An 8429-nucleotide genomic window follows, 5' to 3' on the forward strand; every position below is an offset into this window, starting at 1 on the left:
CCACTGCAGCCTTGACCTGCTGGGCTCCGGCGATCCTTCTGCCTCAGGCTTCCAAGTAGCCAGAACTACAGGCGTGTGCTACCACGCCCAACTGATTTTTTGATTTATTGTAGAGATGAGATCTTGCCTGCCCAGGCGTGTCTCGAACCCACGGGCTCAGGCAATCCACTCACTTCAGCCTCCCAAGGCGCGGGATTACAGGCTGAGCCACCAAGCCTGGCTTAATAAGCTTTTGAGCTGCCATTTCTAGGTTGTGTAAGTAGAACACATAATGGCTATTATTTTAGCAAATTTTCTAAGCATACAGGAAATTATTCTTTATGAGAAGTCACTATGTTATACATTAGGTCCCTAAAACGTAGTGATAATTGAAATTTTGTTACCATTGAAAAAATCTCCCATCTTTTCCACCTCTAGGCCGTGATGACCACCATTGTACTTTCTTCCTCTATGAGTGCAATCTTTTTTGATTCCATACATGCGTGAGATGATGCAGTAATTGTTTTTCCAAGTTGGAGTTTCACTGTTGCCCAGGCAGGAGTGCAGTGGCATGCTAATGGCCTCTGCTGACAAAATCTGCTGGACTAAGGTGATCCTTTTGCCTCAGACTTCCAAGTAGCTGGAAGTACAGGTGCTCACTACCATGCCCAACTTATTTCTTATTGTACATACAAGGTCTCACCAAGTTCCCCATTATGATCTTGCACCCCTGAGCTCAGGCAATCCTCTTGACACCTCCCAAGTGCCAGGATTACAGGCTTGAGCCACTGAGCCTGGACCCATGCAGTATTTTTGTGTACCTGGTTCATTTCACTTAGAATAATGTCTACAGTTTCATTCATAAGGTTGAAACTGCAGGATTCTTTAAATTTTTTATGACTGAATGATATGCTATTGTGTATATATACACAATATTTTCCTAATCAACACAGAACCCACAAATACTGGAGAGAAACCTTACAAATATGAAAAATGTGACAAAGCCTTTCAGTTTCATTCAGGACTTGCTCAACATGTCAAGATCCATACTGGAAGTAAACCCTACACATGTGAAAATGTGGCAAAAACTTTTGTACTCACAAAAATATTGACTCAGACCATCCACTTGCCTCGGGCTCCCAAATTGTTGATCCTTCCACCTGAGACTTCCAAGCAGCTGAAACGACAGGCATGCAACACCATGCTTGGCTACTTTTTATTTATTGTAGAAACATGGTTTCACCATGTTGCCCAGGCTGGTCTTGAACCTGTTGGCTCAGTCAATCCTCTCACCTCCACCTTAAGTGCTGAGATTACAGGCATGCCTTAAGGTGCCTGGCTAATTTCAATCTTCTTTAACATGCTAAGACTTGTGTTCAACTTAATATGCAGTAAATGATGGTGTTGACTGGAGAGTTCTGTGAAACACTTTTCACTCTAAATTGTCCCTAGAGTTGTTCTAATCCTCTAAATCTTTATTAATCTTGTATCTGGAATTTGAAGTCATTATTGAAAGTAAGGTATTCAATTATTTCACAGTTACTGTGCTGCTATGAATTGTTTTCTTTATTTTGACCACATTTACTTCATATATTTGGGAACTGTGATATCAGTTGAATACACATTTGTGCCTGCTATTGATTGGTAATAAATTGAGTTTTTTTAATCATTATGAAATATCATAGTTTGTTTTTTGTGAGAGTATTTGTTCTTTGAGTCAAAGTCTCACTGTGTCACCCAGGCTGGAGTACAATGATATGCTCATGGGGACTTGCAACCTCAGCCTCCTGAGTCTTCCAAGTAGCTGGAATTACAGCCACATACAACCATGCTCAGCTAATTTTTTTAGTTATTATAGAGACACTTATTATAGAGACACAGTCTCTTCAATTTGTCCACACTGGTCTTGAACCCCTGAGCTCAGGCTATCCTCTTGCTTCCACCTCCCAAAGAAGTGACAATTTTTTACTTAATGATTCTATCTAATAAAATGTTACAATCCTGATTTTTTGGGTAAAATTTGCATATGCTACGTTAAGTTCTATACATTTGAGGCTTTAAGTTGTGATCTTTCAAAAATGTGAGTGTGTTCCCTTGTTCAATGACGTGACTTTTGTGTGTTTGTTTTTCTTTCTTTTTTGTTTTTGTACGTATCATCTCTGAAACCTTATAAAGCTATTACAGAACAATAGTATACAGTCGATTGTGTAAGTTTGCTACCATGGCTAACTTTGTTGAATGCACTCTCAATATGGAGTTTGTATGGAGGGAACATACTGTATCTTTTTCCATCCTAGTTCTTTCAGGCTGTTTGACAACTTACAGCTAAAGTAAATCGCTTAAAGCTAGTAGATTGTTAGATCATTATGTTTGTTAATTCATAATTCATTTCTAGTGATTAGCACTTAATGAATTTACATTTAAAGAAATTGCTGAAAGGGAAAGGCTTACTGAAAGGACAGGCCGAGAGAGCAGGAAGCCTTTTTTTTTTTTTTTGAGTTGAAGTCTCACTCTGTCACCCAGACTGGAGTGCAGTGGTCGCTTCCAGCCACTGCAACCTTGACTTGCTGGGCTCCAGCAATCCTTCTGCCTCAGCCTTCCAAGTAGCCAGAACTACAGGTGTGCACTACCACACCCGGCTAATATTTTGGATTTATTGTAGAGATGAGGTCTCACCAAGTTGCCCAGTGGGTCTCGAGCCCACGGGCTCAGGCAGTTCACTCACCTCAGCCTCCCAAAGCATGGGATTACAGGCTGAGCCACTGAACCCAGCCTATCTTGTTCTTAAACCCTAACACAATGATGGGCAAGTGGAGGCTGTGTCCTGGAGAGATGAAATTTTTCATCTTGTTCTAAACCTTAGGACAAATGATGAGAAAGTAGAGGTTGTGTCCTGGAGAAATACATACTCTAGGTTAAGATTAACTTTGCTGACTTTGTCTTCTCAGAAACACAGACTCCTTAAGCATGACCCGTTCTGGCCCATTGTAATTTGTCTTTTTAGAAACCCAGACTTCTCAAGCATGACAAGTATCAACTAAATGTGTAGTGGCCAGGACCCCCCTGAGGGTTTTCTGTCCAGGCTTCCTGGTGCCAGGCATCAGAGGTATCTAATAGCTTTTATCAGTAGGACCTGGCAGAAGCAGCAATCAAGCTTGCCTAGAGTAAAGGGAGTTTACAAGGCCTAAGACATCATGCATTGGGCAAGAATTGTTCAAGTCATGAAACTTGTGATTACAAAGTTTTGCAGATTGCAAGACTTGTGACAACTCAACAGGGGCAGCAGGTGGGGATTCGATCTTCCAGTAGATTGGGCGCTGTCTACAGAGAAGTCAAGGATCTCCCAAAGTTATGCACTGGGAATGCATAGAAGATTAGGGGAAGTGCACCCTCCATTACCTCTAGAGAATGCTGTTCAGGAATATACAGGAGCACTGGGATCATTATCACTCCCTTCTCTAGGGACTGTGATAATGTGGGCAGACATTAGTGGGTCTCTGTGTCACAGGGTCTCCAAGACATTCACCAGCGGCCAATAGAGAATTCATGGCAGACATGTCTACCTGACTGCAACACCTCCAAGGGAAAGGATTTAAGTGGGGGCTGGAGAGAAAATGAGGTCACGGTCATCTAGTGTGTAGGCCCACTTTGTGTCTGTGGGAAGTGAACCTTTCTTAAATCAATCTTTTCTTCTTTCACCTATTTGTGTGTTGCAATTATTTCATTACTCGGATCTCTGGTTGCCAGTGAGCACCTCCAGCATGCTGGCTCTGGCAGTGCTGCACCCCTCTCCACCTGTCCACCTTCACCCTATCTGTACCCTAATACTTACTATTGCCATTTTTCATTGTTTTCTGTGTTTTCCTGAACCTATGTTGCCCTTCCTCTTTCTCGCTGCTTTCCTTTGTGTTTTCTTTTACTTTTATTTTGGTGGTGACATGCCTGGTTAGTTTTTTATTACCTTTTGAGTACCTTCTATGGGTATTTTCTCTGATTCCTATGACAAGTGGAGAATGCATAACACATAGTAAAGTTACACCAATACATCTTATTATCATAACAAGTTTGCCAGGTGCAGTGGCTCATGCCAGTAATCCCATCAACTTTAGGAGGCAGTGGTGAGAGGATTGTCTGACCTCAGGGGTTTGAGACCAACCTGGGCAACATGGCAAGATCTAGTCTCTACAATAAATCAAAAAGTTAGACCAGTGTGTTAGTATGTGTCAGCAGTTCAGGCTACTTGGAAGGCTGATGTGGAAGGTTCTCCTGTGCCTAGGAGTTCAAGACTGGAGGCTGTAAGCATGTCACTGCACTCCACCTGGGAGACAGAGTAAGACTCCAAGTCTCTCTCTCTCTCTTTCTCTTTCTTTCTCTCTCTCTCTATATAAATATAAATGCTTACTCCTTAAAATTTTCTCATCAAATATTTTTATAAGTAATAAAATTCATTCTTTTCTGAAATGTCACTAATCTAATTACATGCTAATGATTCATATGTCTGTTTTTTATGGAAGCCCAACCAAAGTTGAACATTGTAGCTATGTAAAAGGATTCTGTTGAAGCAGTGCAACTATGTTTACCCATGATTTTATGAGTCATAGTTTCTCATTATTTTTCTTTTAATTTATCTACAATTTCATATTTTTGTGTTTATTTAGCATTCTTTTTTTACATCAGATAATTATTGTGCTAAGCAACATGAGCCAGGCACACAAAGAAAAATACTGTATGTAGGAAATCAAAAAACACTAGACTCACAGAAAGAGAAGGTACAATTATGGGAAACTGGGAGATGTTCCTTGGTTACAAAACTTCACTTATAAGTGTATACAATAGTGACTATAGTTAAATAATGTCTTATATGCTTTAAAAATGTGCTAAAATTTAAGACATTGTGTTATTAATACAAAAAATAAAAATGGAAACTACTTAAGGTGATTGATACATTCATTAACTTGATTGTAATAACCATTTCACCATGTATTGACATATCAAATAATTGCATTTATACAAGGAATAACTGGTTATACAAATTTTATTTCTGTTAAATAACACACGTGCTAAACACACATACAAAAATACATGTATATGTATCTGAATTTCTTCTATCTAGAGTGATGCTTTGTGTTCTGGTAAAATTATGGAGTATGAATTTATTTATTTATTAAAGTGAGAGCCTCTCTGTTGCCCAGGTTTGAGTGCAGAGGCACACTCACAACCATCACAACCTCATCCTGCTAAGCTCAGCTGATTCTTCTACCTCAACTTTCAAAATAGCTAGAAGTACAGGCATGTGCCACCACACTTGGCTATTTTTTCTTAATTTGTTGTAAAGATAAAGTCTAACCAACTTGCCCAGGCTTGTTTCAAACTCCTGGGCTCAGGCAGTGCTCTTCCCTCTCCTGTCCAAAGTGCTGGGATTGCTGCATGAGCCACCAGCCTGGCTTGAAGTATGAATTTCTATAGAATCACATTTGAAAATTTCCTAGTTTAGGAAATCACAACACATAAAATATAAAACATCTGTTCACAATGTTCTTGGGATTTCAGAGTTAAATAACAGAGTCACCACTATTTCCAACATGATGCAAAACTAAAATCTAAACAAGAGTTTAACATGATGTTTTTAAATAAATGAGGAGATATTTTCATGTCAAAGCAACAGAAGAGCAGTCTGACCATCCAACCCTTATAAACCATTGAGAGAACGGTGATTTTCACTGTAACCTTGAAGAAAAGTCACCAAAGGAAAAGAAGCATTTCTGGAACAATAGATTTCCTTTTATGAGATCAAGAAAGAAATCCCAGGCTCCTCAGAACAATTTCCATAGGAGCAGACCACCTTCGCAAACCTCATTTGAAGCTCTGCTTTCACCTGTCATCTGCTTCATGCACACCCACCTACCTGGGGGTCTGGCTAATTTGCCATGTCTCTTCACTTTCTAGGGCTCCTTAATTTGCTCCAGACAGGTGATCAGGTCTAGCGTAGAGATAGCAATGCCTGTTTTATTAGAAAAAAGCAACATGACTCTTCCTGGAATTCTCCTATTACAATCCTAGTACTGTATTCATGAAATAGTACAGTATACATGATTCTAGAAAATTAACCTCCAAATATTGTTTTTCAACAGGACCTTTAGAACACATCAGAAGAATTTTAAATTTGTAGGTCCTTAGCTTAGTCATAGCGAATCAAAAATAGATGGTAACTATTGGATTTTAAGTTGTGGGAAAAAATATTTTATGCCCACAAATTTCTGGACTTACCACTAACATAATGTGAAGGACAGAGGTCATTTCAAAATAGGGAAAAGTTCATGTCAAAAATGAAGCATCATCAATTTTTTCTATGCCAACAAATCATAAAGCTTTCACTGAAAGCAGGAATCTGAAACTCATTTCTGCAAAACAGAAACTCAAAGAATTCCTTCTGCAGCCATTTTTGCCTCTTCCTCCTCCTCTTCTGGCATTTCTTTTCAGGTGAGATTATCTGGACAAGTCGCATCTATGTGTTGAAATATGATTTTATTTTTTAAATTAAATTAAATGTATCTTATGAGTCTGAGACTCAATTCATCACCGAAGCAGAAATGAAGTGGCACCATCACAGCTTATCTCAACCTTGACCTGAGCACAAAGGATTCTTCCATCTCAGGCTCCCAAGGAGCTGGAACTGCAGGCATGTGCAACCACTCTCAGCTAAATTCTTTCAGCTTTTATAGCTACGTGGATGTGCTATGTTGTCCAGTTTGTTTTCAAATTCCTGGGCTCAAGCAATCCTATACCCTCTCTCTCTGCCCACCCCTGACCTGGATAAAAAAACAAAAACACACACAATCCAAAAGGGGTCTTTAGGAACTGGCACCTCATCATCTCGGTTTTAACAGCTCTCCCAAATAACCTCACAGCCCCTGCTCCAACTCCTTGCCTTAACTTTGGCTGTTCCGCCAAGCAGAACAGGGTTTGCACCTGGCGACACCAACTGCAAATGACCCTGATGGCATACCCTGGGGATTTCTTCCTTGATATTCCTGATCAGGCCACTGACTGGCTGTTACCAACCAGCACCAGGGCTTCCCCCAGCCCGTTCTCAAAGGTTTTCCTCCAAGACCCTCCGGTGACCCCATACCACAAGCCTTGACAGGTGCCTAGGGATTCACTATCTGCTGTTGGGGTTGGAAGCCGCCTCCTTACTTCCGGCAACTCTCTGATTGGAACGTATCCAAGTCCTCATCCACTGATTGGACCCATCTTGAGTGACAGGAGATGCAATCAAACAGGATTGGAGGATGGAAGAAAAACACGTTTTTTTCTTGTTTTTTTTTTTTGTTGTTGTTGTTGTTTTGTTTTTGAGTTGGAGTCTCACTCAGTGGCCCAGACTGGAGTGCAGTGGCACGCTCTCAGCCAACGCAGCCTCGACCTGCTGGGCTCTGACGATCCTTCCTGCCTCAGCCTTCCAAGTAGCTGGAACTACAGGTGCATGCTACCATGCCTGCTGATTTTTGTTTTAATGCAGAGACAAGGTCTTGCCAAGTTGCCGGGGTGGGTCTCTCAAAGTGTGGGATTACAGACTGAGCCACTGAGCCCAGCCGAAAAATACGTTTTTGCTTAAACCTTCTAAGAAGAGAATAAGTTTGGCGTAACAGTATGCAAGAAAAGATTTTCATCTCACAGAGATCTCTCTGATTTGGGTTTTTTTTACACTATGAATTTCTTTTGTAATTAGAAAAAATGTATTGTTATCTTTTGGTAGAAAGGCAACAGTTTTATATTTTTACCAATATCCGCAATTTCAGGCACATACTTCGGCTGCCATGCTGGCCTCCAGATTGGAAAAACTTCCATTGTATGATAGTGTACAACGCAAACCTGTAAGAGAAAGCCCAGGAGGAATAATTAGGAGAAAGAAAGTACAGGTGTAAAAACAGAGCATTATCTGTACATGATATTCCAGGTGAAGACTGGTCAGGATCTACCACTGCACCAGCTTACTCAGAAAACATAACCTCAGTCAAGGGTAAGACAGAGAACAGAAGACAGAGAAGGCCAAGTGCCAACTAGTTTCTTCCCCCAACAATTTCCAATTTCTCTATCATCAAGTAGAAAATATTTCCTGAATGGGACATGCACTCTTAGGAATGTAAATAGAGAGACACAAAATACAATATGAGAAGAGTGTAAATTTTTTTTAGTTTTTAATTTTTTTTGAGTTGGAGTCTAAATCCGTCGCCCAGGTTGGAGTGCAGAGGCACTCTCAGGGTCACCCCAGTGTCAACCTGCTGTACTCCAGCAGTCTTCCCACCTCAGTCTTCCAAATAGCTGGAACTCCAGGTGCGCTACCACGCCTGACTAATTTTTTATTTATTGTTAGAAATGAGGTCTTGCGAAGTTGCCCGGCCTGGTCTCAAACCTTCAGGCTCGGGAAATCTACTTGCCTTGGCTTCCCAAAT

The sequence above is a fragment of the Carlito syrichta genome, unplaced genomic scaffold (genome assembly GCF_000164805.1).
Source record: "Carlito syrichta isolate Samal-C Ts95f unplaced genomic scaffold, Tarsius_syrichta-2.0.1 Scaffold315923, whole genome shotgun sequence".
NCBI lineage: Eukaryota > Metazoa > Chordata > Mammalia > Primates > Tarsiidae > Carlito > Carlito syrichta.